At 39.0% G+C, this 12,228-nt stretch overlaps 1 protein-coding gene across 5 annotated transcripts in view; it reads right to left on the bottom strand.

Annotated features, from left to right (window-relative positions):
* OXR1 (oxidation resistance 1) overlaps positions 1–12,228 on the bottom strand; it is a 458,416-nt gene that overhangs the window by 429,997 nt on the left and 16,191 nt on the right. The gene's annotated exons all lie outside the window — the stretch shown is intronic.

Genomic DNA, 12,228 nt, shown 5'->3' with positions numbered 1-12,228 from the left:
AAATTAGAGAGCATTTGATTTGAAACAACTCAAATTTAATCAGGATTTCAATCACTAACATAAAGGCTTAATTGAATCAATTTTCCTGAAAAAGTAATTAAAAATAATATCTACTGATGTAACCAAACAATTTTATTTAATGAAATACACAGGCATTTTAAATTAGTGATTTTTACCATTTATAGATAAATATTTTAATAATTTGCACAGCTAAAAAGAGAAAAGCAAATAATGCTATTTTATTTTAGTTGTCCTTACAAAGAGAAGTGAAATACACACTTGTTAAACCACTAGCAGACATTACAGTTTTGGAAGGTAAATCACATACTCGAGGATATTTACTTGACAGGTATCAGAAGGGAAACTACAGCAATTTAAAAATATTTAGTGAAAATTTTAATTTAAACAAGTTTATGTATTACACATATTTTATTCCAAAATATGTAAAATATTTCATTAAATAGATAGCTGTGTTCATAGACGCTAAACAGAACTGTGAATGCTAAAAATGCCAACAGTGGCTTTGAATCCCGGTTTTTAATCTGTTCAGGAGCTTTACGTGAATGATTAAATGAAGTAATACACACAAACTTCCAAGTTTATGGCAGCGTAAGCATCCAATAAAATTTAATTCTTCACCTATAAATGTGAACTATATACAATTGAAAAATTAAGGACAAATTGAGCCAAAGCAACATAGAAAATTAAAATATTACCCTAACTGATTCAGGGTCTTGCTTTTCATATTTGTCACTTAGAACAGACAGGTATGCATTGCTTTTTTTCCTTTCTTCCCTGACAATATTCAATCTACGGCTTTTTTCTCCTTCATTATAATTTACTGCCATACTTAGGTAATAGTTCCTAAATGATTCTCAATGTTTTTTGAAGGCATAGGTTCACCCCTGACTATAAAATTTATTAAACTTAGTACTATGAAAACAAATTGCTGAATTCAAATATAGTAGGAAGTTCTTCAGCCCCGAGAATGGTTCTAGAACTCGGGACAAAAAAGACTGACAATAAACCAGAGAAAAGGAGCACGTGGCCAGGAACTCTTTAAAAAAGTTATGATGCCAACACTTCCATATAACTTCAAGCCAGATGTAGGTAGGTCCTTCTGTCGTTCTTTCTTTCTTACCCTTATGATCAGTGATTTAACAAAATGGATTTTTATTTTCATCTACTCTGCTTTTAATTCTCTCACGTGATACTTTTGTTTTCTCTTAGAAGGAAAATATAGCCAAAACTATACTTCTATTTCTGATTCCTAAGAGGAAGTATTTCTATCTGAATTGGAAACAAGTTATCTTGAATAACCGAGGCCTTTACTGAGTCCTTAAAATAAGGCTCAAGATTTTTACATGTTACCTCACATAACTCTTAGAATATCTCTGCAGATCTTTAAACCTTTCTGAGGAAGTTATTATTCATTCACATTTTTAACAGATAACGAAATTAAAGTTCACAGAGGTTATTACTTAACTTACCCAAAATCTGTCCGTACTGAATTTCTTAGATTCTAAGATGGGCTTTTTTCACTTTAATGTGTCCCTGAAGTCAGGATACTGTTTACAATCAATAGTATCTTCATGTGATGAAATTCAGTAACAAGAGCATTACGGCAGGCATTTGTTCAAACCAAACCCCCTGCTACTCTACGTAATTGCATTACAATCATTAGACGGGTCTAAACCTGGAGCTCAAAACGGGACTGTAAATTTCAAAGCCTGACTACATTTTTTTTTTTTTTTTTTGAGGAAGATTAGCTCTGAGCTAACTACTGCCAATCCTCCTCTTTTTGCTGAGGAAGTCTGGCCCTGAGCTAACATCCATGCCCATCTTCCTTGACTTTATACGTGGAATGCCTACCACAGCATGGCTTTTGTCAGGCGGTGCCATGTCCACACCCGGGATCTGAGCCTGTGAACCCCAGGCTGCCAAGAAGAGGAACGTGCGAACTTAACTGCTACACCACCGGGCTGGCCCCTAAAGCCTGACTACATTTTTATTCTCCTATTGACTGAGTACGGAAATCAATCCATCAAAATACAAAAAATAAATTAATACAATAAAATTTTAAAGAGTATTTTACGTGTAAAACATGAAGACATCTCAACTCTCAAATTATTTGACAATTTTCTAAGTAATGAAATCAATACATAAGTATAGCTGAAACATAGAGTGACTACAAAATTTAGAAACAACACTCCATCAGTAATAAGCATCCTTTCCTCACATCATTTGGCTCCAGGTGACATTCACGATTCCTAACCTGGGGCAATTTTACAGTTACGACCAAACAGTATATTGAAAGTCAAGAATCTTGACTTCATATCCCAGAATTTATATGACTTGGGTTTTATCACTTCATATTTTTGGACCTAAAATTGTCACATTTTACAACTTAAGGGTTTGAGTCATTTTGAAATATTCCAGTTCTAAACCCAAACTATCTATTCTCTAACCCAGAGATAAAGGATAAAAAGAAGAGTGAGAAAAAAGAATGAAATTACCCAACAGAAATTATCCAACAGGGTTTCTCAGAGACCCCCTGGAAGGCAGCTCTATGAAGAGATTCTTTCTCCCTCGTGGAAAGCAAAGCGTTGATACATAGTGTTCCTAACCTCAATTCAATTGAACCTCTTCAAAAAGGTAATAGATTTTTCAATATCTGTACCACGGACTTTTAAGAAAGAGCAGCTGAAGTAATGATGGTTTTCCTGGCAAGTTACGATTTGATCTGTCTCTGAAATATCAGCACAGCACAGTCCTTATGCCACAGATGAGTCATTGCATGCCTTGGGTTGAATATTGTAGAACATCATAAAAACAATGATTCACGGTGCATTTCATGCTGCAAATGACTCATTAATTCATTTTTCTAAACACATTAACTGAGGGATCTATGTCCAACAGGGAAAATTGTATATGTTGAACAGAAATATGAAAATTCACACAAGAAATTAATTTAGAGGATAGAAATCTTTTAGGTCACTCATTGGAAATAGCCCACTCTATCCAAATGGAATAATAAGCCATAAAACAAAGAGGCTTAAATATCAACCTTAGACATGGAAAAGGAGAAAGATCAGGGGCTCAGATTAATTAAAGGTAATGGATGCAAGGAAACCATGGAGCTCAGCCTGGGACACTGCTCAATTGAAAGGGAGAGTCTTCAAAAACAAGAGGATTAGGCTCCACTATCAGGGGCCAGGGAGAATGCTCAGAGATTCGGGAAGGCTGATCCTTCTAGATAGATATGATGAATTCCAACAAATAAGTCCACAATGTCTCAATCTATATATCTAGTCTTATCTCTATGCTTTCTCCAAATTCTATATGCCAGCTATAAAGAACTACTTAAATTTTTCAAACATGTTTTACATTTGTTCCTGTGTCTCTGCTTTTGTTTATGCTAATTACTTCGGCTAGAAAGCTCTCACCCCACTTCTCTGACTTTTAACAAAATCCTATTCATCTTTCTCAGGATAGGAGAGATCTTATCTATAGTGCCATATAATTATCCTATTCCCCAAGAATCTGCCTTTCTCTTCTCCATGTTCCAAAGCACTTTCCAAACTCTCCTCCAACATATCTATCTCTTCCACAAAACTGTGATCTAGTTTTATTCACTGACTATAGTACTTAATCAATATATATATTTTTAATGAAATAAACTCTGTTTCCTCCGAGCCTTAAATCGCTAAGAAACATTTCTGAATGAGATCAAGGTGTCATCTGGCATATGGCAGTGTGCCTTGAACAGAATAGGTTCTCAATAGATATTTGATGGAAAACTATTGGGAGTGAACTTTATAATATAGAAATAGTGACCCAATGTCATTAATAAAATGAATGAAAATATGAGAGAGAGATGGCAAGAGAGAGAATACGAGAATAAGTGAAGTTAAAGATGCAAAACAATGCTCTCTTCTTATCTATCACTATCTCCCCAACCACCTAGAAAATACACCTGGAGAGGATGTACCAGTTCCCATGGGTCCAATTACATTCTGAAAACTACAATTCACTCCCTATACACCAAAATTCTTCCAAAGAAATACAGTACTAGTATTGTGTATCACTCTAATAGGCTACTACAGTGTAGTAGCCTGCATTATTGTTCAAAAATATTGCTGCAGGCTTGAGCATGACTTGCTCTGACCAATGACATGTGGGAAGAATTGGCATCTGTGGGCAGAAGCTCTTGGATCTATTAAGGTCTGCAATGTTCTTTTTTTCTCTCTATTATGAGCCAGGCAATATTCCAGCTATAGGCTACAATGTCAGCCTGGGTCCAGGGAAAAAGATGTAATGGAGAGCTGCAGCTGACTTTCAACGGACACGTAGCATGAGTGAGAAATAAACTTTTGTGGTCTAAACCACTAAGATATGGGGGTTGACTGTTAATACACCATAGCCTAGTTTATCCTGACTCATTATATGTGTGTATATATGTGGGATTACATAAGTAGTGTATTACATACAAAGGCATACATACATAAAAATACACACACACATATATGTAGAAACGCGTCTTTCTTAATTTTTGTTTTTCAGGGGTTTCTAGGTCACTGGAAGGAAAGGAAAAGTGTGTCAGTGTGGATAGATTAGTAACGTTCTTATTCCTCTACAATAAACAACATCACTTTTGTTCCACTTTTTTGCCCAGAAGAGCCTCCTTTCAATAAAACAATAAACATAAATATCATTTGATACTCCATATCAAATCAGCTATGTTCATATTCCAACTTTGTATAGTTCTGGTTCTGATTACCCACCTTTGTAACATTTTCTGTTGCATTCCACTCTATTTTATTCCATTCATCTTTATAAAATACTCCATAAAAAATAGGTATTATAGAAACAAAGACTGAACTTATCGTGACTGATTCCAACCGTAAGAACTTATTTTCCCCTAATTCCTACTGGACATGCATCAATGAGCCGCAGCAAATCTGACAGAGAAGGCAGAGGAGCAAATAAGAAAAGATTTTGTTACATATATACCAAATATTTTTTTGCAATATTCCTTTGCAAGGTTTATACTTGGTCCATTGCTGGATCACAGCCTCCCACAGTGATAAATGTTATGTAGCTTCCAGGGCAATAGATTTCCATCAAAAATCTGTTCTCCATGTTAAGCATCTGCTCTGTATTCATTAAGTACTCTCACCAGTTTTTCTTTATTTCCTTTATCTTGTAGACTTCTCCCTACTCCTTTCCCAAGGTGTTCTCAGGAAAAGATTTGCGCATCTGTGAGAAAACACCCTCAATGAATATTTACACTGACTCATAAGATTGGTAAAAATACGAACCTACATGCAAAGTTGAATAGTACCCAGCAAACAGCAGATATTTAATAAGTGGTATACCCCTCCCCTAAGAAACTGTGTAATCCAAGACAAAATAAAATAAAATAGAATCTTAGGGCCCATTTGTCTAACATAGTCCCAATCATGGGCCTCAAGTCACTTTATGTTGATAGTAAAGGAATGAGTGATGCAGTCATCAGCCACACAGATTACTGTATTGATAATACAGTGAAATCAACCTGATAAGTGCCTCTAAATATTAGTGGTGATGATGCTGAGTGGAGCCATCATCACAGCTTTAGGGTGTGCTTGGTCTCCCCTGGTAAATGAAGAATAATTTTTTCAAGGCAAACCAGTGGAAACACAGCATCTATTACCAGTTCAGGTCAAAATAAATAATGGAAATCAAAACTTTAGGAAGGTATTGCCCCACAAAATATTTTATAACTTATCTATGTGCAGTTCCATTAACTTTGGCAACCACAGCACAGCTATGCAACTACAAAGTCAACAATTCTTCAAGAATATGCCCTACCTGTACAAACGCGAGAACTTGGTAAGAAGGCTTTCACTACCAACTTCATCTAAAGCAATGTTCCTCAAAGTGAGGGCCACAGATGAGTCTGGTCTAAAATCTCTGGTCTACAGAAAAATAAGGAGCTTGCAGTAGAATATAAGTCAATGCACTGCTTCCTTCATTGAGAAAATCTTGCTATGATAAAGAAAGTCAGCTCATTTACATTTTGGCACAAGCTCCTTATGCTGTCACGGATCAGCAGCAAAATCTGCAGACCAGTACTTTGAGTAGCACTAATCTAAATGAAGATCACCCAAATAGGACAGCTCTCTTTCCCTCACACCCAATATGGAAACACAGTCAGTTCTATGCATGCTACCATTTTTATGTGCTACCTTCTATCATATTTTGTGCATACCCCAAGTGCAGCTTCTTTGGCCACCTCCACCACTACACTCATAGTCAAAACAATCCTTTATCTCACGTCGATTATTGCAACAGCCCACTAAATGGTTTCTCTGCTTCTGTCTCTGTTCTGCAATAGTCCTGCCCCTTGGCAGCCAGAGTGAAAATTCCAAAATCATCAACTGGATCAGGTCTCTCTTGGGCTGAACAAATGGCTTACACATTCTCTAAAGACCACTTCCTCGGTTCTCCTGCCACCTCACTGACTGTTGTTCCTCGGGCTCCTTGCCCTGTCCTTACTTTCCTGTCCTTTCAATGTTCCTCTACTCTGGAGCCAATCCTCAGATCCTTTCTCTTTTTTGTTCACACACTATTACTGTTCCTCAGTGCCCAAGTTTGTCATGTTCTATCACATTATCCACATTATCAGAGCATCTTTTCTTCAAAGCCTTTATCTGCAGATATGCTTAATTGTTGATTGTCTCCACAAACTAGAAGGTAAAGTCTGTGAAAGTAGGGATTTCTTTGGGTTCATTCACCACTTGTTTTCTCAATGTTTGGCAAAAAGTGAGCAATCAATTTACGTATTGAATGAAATAATGAATAAATACATGAGTTGGGAATCCCTGAAATTAATATGGAATGAAAACTACAGTTTATTACACCATTAGCTGAAGTATATTATGCCAAAATATATATTTGGGTGGGGGGGTTCCTATAGCAACTCCAATCAGATGCTCATTCATGCCAGGCTATAGAAAATGTCTGGACTTTCCCTGTACTTTTGTCAACCAGATATTTCTCCTCTGTGACTAATGCTGTTCTGCACTGGAACAGTCCCTTCCTTGCATCAGGGTCTGTCCTGCAAACAGCAGAGAATGCTCAGGCTTTCTGTCAGCAATCGTACTGATGAGGATTTTTAGGCTGCTTAATTTTAAAATGGCTTATGATGAGGATTTTTAGGCTGGTTAGTTTTAAAACTACAGATGAGATTCAGGCTCCAAGGAGTGGAATTTGTTTGCCCCTTTGTTGGGAAACATTTACATTTCTAAGGGAAACCTCAATCTGTGAAGATGCCTCCCTCTCTGTGCCAGGAAGAAGGGGGGATGGTCTTATCTCTAGAAGCTCTTGGTCAATGCCAGAGGCAAGAACTTAAGTTGGTTACTGTCTGGCAACCTCATGTAACTGACCCTCCCCCCCACAAATCCTCCTTTGTCTTTAGCCGAGGATAAAATTTAAGCGGTGACTTCTGCCATTTACTCAATCCGGTTTGATTCTTATCTACCATTTTAACTTTTTTACATATTCTTTGTCTTGTAAAGAGATAACTCACATACCTATGCCTTAAATTTAGCCCTAACCCTCAACTCCGGGCAGGAGCAGAAGCTCTGACTGCCCGTGGGTCCTGTCCCCACGCACCAGCTCTGCCTGCCCATGGGTCCTGTCCCCATGCCAGTGGGGGCAGCAGCAGCAGCTCTGCCTGCCCATGGGCTCTGTCCCCATGCCAGCGGGGGCAGCAGAAGCGGCAGCAGCAGGAGCTCTGACCGCCCATGGGTCCTGTCCCCACGCACCAGCTCTGCCTGCCCATGGGTCCTGTCCCCATGCCAGCGGGGGCAGCAGCAGCAGCTCTGCCTGCCCATGGGCTCTGTCCCCATGCCAGCAGGGCAGCAGAAGCGGCGGCAGCAGAAGCTCTGACTGCCCATGGGTCCTGTCCCCATGCTATTCTATACTATTCTCTAAATAAAAGAGCACTACTGCCAGATCTTAAGAGTCTAAAGAAATCTTTCTTTCGACTCCTCGGCTCACCGACCCCGCATCAGTACCAAGTGCAAGGTTCACAAATTCAGAGTCACCACTTGGACTTCTGCAGACGTAGCTCTCTTTTCTTAATTTCACAAAACTTAAGGAGGCTCTCACATCTTTCAATACGCTTTGTCTGCCACAAGTAAATTCTCACTGCCCAGGAGCCCCATCTCTTTGCATGGCTCACGTGTCCCCAGGCTGCAGCTGGAGGTCCCGGCCAGCAGCCTCTATATGCTGCACGGGCACGGTCATAGCAACAGGATGTGCTTCCCACCTCACTCCTTTTGGTAGCAGAACATGCAGACTGAGATCCAAATGCACTGCACAAAAGTGTGGATTCCAGCCACTTACTGTGTGAGACTAGAAGCATCCCATCTGGCTGGAACAGTGCAGAGGGGCTCTGTTCTTTTAGCTATATATGCTTGTAGAAACAATAACTGATAGCAAACCTCAAATTTAAACGTGAATGTTCATCTTTGTTTACTAAACAATCTCCTACGGATACAAAGGTGAGAACAGTTTCTTTTGGGGGGGGGGGCGGTTACCAAGGTGATAGTTTATTAAGACATCAGCTCATTAAACGCACGCAGCACAACAGAGGTTCATCATCCTCATGCTACTTCCTCTTGTGCAGCATTTTTCTTTTGGAAATGTGATGTTTTTCCCCACTATATCACCTGGGAGGGAGAAACCTATTTTTCCTATTACATGAGCACAAGGGATAATAAACACCTCAGTACATTCTATAAACAATATGTAGTGGAAAATTGGTGTTTATTGTATTTTCCCTCTAAACGCAAGTGAGCTAACCAAGACGTTTCATAACAAACTTGAAGACCATGCAGGCTGTACCTTGGAAGACAATGTTTTCTGGTCACTGCATTACAACATGCAGAGCTTCTTATGGCTTAGGAACCAGGTTCTATTTTTAGCTCAAGGGCTTACCTGATAACCCTTCTTAGCAGAAATTACTATCCGTGAGACAAGCATCAATGTAAAATAAAGCAAGCCTTAATAATGCCTCTGATTCCCTTAGCCTCCTTTTAGCCATGAGCAATCCTAATTTATAGACATTTCATGTATCTCTTCATAAAGAAATCAAGAAAAAATAAGTCACTAGCATAAACTTGTATGAGAAATGTCATTAGAGATCCTCTGTTTTTGTGCTTTCCACTTTAGGCTCACAGGACACTTGAAATACTCATTTTTATTACCATATTGCGTATCTTTTCTCCCCCGTCTTTAAAAGGAAATGTCTGTAAAAAGCTGATACCTAGGATACCAAATGGAATGAAGCTGTGGCAGAATTCTGCATCCAAAATGACTGACTCATATTTTCTAGCTATTTAACGTCCAAATGAGAACATAAATGTCTTTCATTGCTGAGTTACTAGAAATAGAGGATAATTTGTCTTTTATTATTTTTACTGCTTGTCCCTCTAATCTTGTTATTCATGTTAGAGACCATTACTGGGGTTGTAATATCTTATTTGTCGAACAATAGACCCTAGAATGCTTTCTGCTAAAAACAAATGCATAACAAATAAATGTATCCATGGTTTTCAAATGGCAAGGCTGTAACTAGGAACCAGCCAGCTACGGTTTATGTTTGTTTCTGCAATGCACAGCAACCCTAAGTCTCTCATTTCTGTATACGAGAAAAACTAGGATTCTACTTCCTCAGAATGTAGTTTAAAAGACCCAGTGCTACTTCAAGGAAATGGCAACAGGAGGGAAAAGTTAGCACATTCTTTGGTCTCTCTTACAAACTCTGGCTCAGGGCAACAGAGAGTTTCACATCTTTCACACCTAGACCAGACGACAGCTTCAGGCTTCTCCCCTCCTGCTGCCACCTCAGTGTAGGGACAGTTTATGGGCAGCATTTAGGTATTAATTCTTTCAGTAGAAAGTAACGAAAACCTAACTTAAATTAGCTTAAATAGAAGTGAAAAATGATGAGCTCACACAACTGAAATATTCAGGTCTCTCACTGACTTTGGTGTGATGGGATCAATAGGCTGACATGTGCCTTTTCATCTCTTGTTTCAGTTTTCCTTGGCCTAGCTCCATTTTCAGGCAGGCTTTCTCCATTTGATAACAAACATGGCCAACAGCAGGTCTAGATACAAATCCTAACAGCTTTGTAACCTGCATGAGAAGAGCATCTTTTTCGTGTTCTGTCCAAATTCCCAGGGAGTACTGTCAATCATCTTGCTGGCTGAGATCATACACCTATCGTTGAACAAACCACCGTGCCTGGAGGCAGGGGTACTTCAGTTCGCTGGGTCACATGCTCAGCCCTAGGGGACCAGGAGAAAAGGAAGCAGGTCAGCCCCACATCAACTAGAGGACTGAGAAAGTTGATTCTGAGGATGGGGGCATTCCATGAAGGAACACTGCACGGACAGACATATTTTCACGGAAGCACATTCTCAAAAAAAGAACCTAAAATAGAGAACAAAGCCCTCTGATGCTATGGTTAGGCTCTGAGGCTCTTGTTGACATTATGCGTAAAGACACCAAACACACAGAAAAATAATTCTCTCTAACTGCTTTAGTCACCTGCTCTGAAAATCCTTGTCTCAAGGACCTTTCAAAGTCCTTCACAATGTAGAATCAATAAGCAGCCTCTCATATCTCCAGTGTACTAGGTATAAGAACCTGGGTGCTAACAACAAGCCACTTAAGTAGAGGTGGATGCTAGCCGTTTCAGCACAAGCTGCCTTAGCTTCACATGAAATGCTTCAGAAATTCCACACATGGGGACACACAGACCCTGGACTGACAGCTTTAAAGGGAAGAATGTTCCTCTTGTTCATGTCCAATGCCTTGGAGTATCCAAAAACAAAGTCTGACTATCCACGAGAATAATACAATGAATTGGTTACTAATTCATCCCCATTGGTAGCTAACATTAAAACTGAGGCAGAGCTCCTCCATTAATTTGAGGACAAAATGTTGCCATTTCAGAAAGTATATACATGAAATGAAACTATATTTTACTTTCTTACTCAAATGATCTAAAGATTTCAAGAATTTTTAATTCAGAGTAGTGGCTAAGAGGGCCATATACACATCAGTGTTCAATACCACCACGGCCGATATTTGCTAATCAAAAGAAAAATTCAAAATTTTTTATAAATTTAAATGTACCAGAGATTCCCATCCCTAAGAAGGGTTTTCTTGCAAGTCAGTTCAATTCAATTATAGTAATGATACCTCCAGCCTTTTACAATGAGGTCCCAGTAAACAGGTAAACAATGGCAACTAAAATAGCAAGCAGGTATCTAAGTGATTTTAATAGCTCTGTTTTTAAAAGATTGAGATAATGTTAGCAGCTTTTATAACGGAAACTTTACAAAGAAGTCTTCAAAAGAAAATGACAAAGGCAAGTGGTTTAGAATTCTCTCATCTCAGAACATCAAAGAAACATGTAACTTAATCTTGGCATTGATACCAAAAGCTTGCTACACAGAGGTGAAGGAAAATTTGTAATAATGTATATGTATTATGGTACATGTGGCATGTCTACTATGTTTAAATAGCAGACCTTTTTTTTTAAGCAAGGCATTCTGCTTTTGTTTAATGTTTTCTGTTCTCGTGGAAAAGAAATATCATTACCTCTGTGTCAATAAAGGATAGTCGATCATGTCACCCACGCTTGAAAGACTAAAATCCTCAGCCTGGTGAAGAAGATCCTGTATTGTTTGATGCTGGCTTATCTTTCCACCTCCATTTGGTCCTACCCTTACCTTTATCCCAGGTACACTGATCATCTTTCGTTTCCTCATACATGCCAAGCTGTTTCCTCTGTGTGGCATACCCCTGTATTCCTGCCCCTAATTCCAGCCTCATGCAGCCCTCAAGCTAGGGAGCCCCTCCTTTCTTGGGGTCAGGTCCCTCTTCTGTACGGCCTTCTACCCCAATTGCTTGGTCTTCAGAGCATCTTCCTGGTACTATAACTAACACCCTTACTCCTATGACCCACGAGGGCAGGAACCATGTCTGCTTTTCCCTTATTATATTGCCAGTGTCAGCTGAGTGCCTGACATATACTCAGATCCCAAACATTTGTTAGAAAAAGTTCGATGCAGCCTAAGATTAATGTGTCCCAGTAAAGTATATTTCTGCCAAAATATATTTTGGTTTGGCAGATTTCACTATGGTCTGCATTCCTTGAACACA

This window comes from Equus przewalskii, chromosome 8 (assembly GCF_037783145.1).
Source record: "Equus przewalskii isolate Varuska chromosome 8, EquPr2, whole genome shotgun sequence".
In the NCBI taxonomy this organism is placed as follows: domain Eukaryota; kingdom Metazoa; phylum Chordata; class Mammalia; order Perissodactyla; family Equidae; genus Equus; species Equus przewalskii.
Note: the sequence above shows the minus strand (reverse complement) of the source record. Positions and strands in the feature narration are given on the sequence as shown.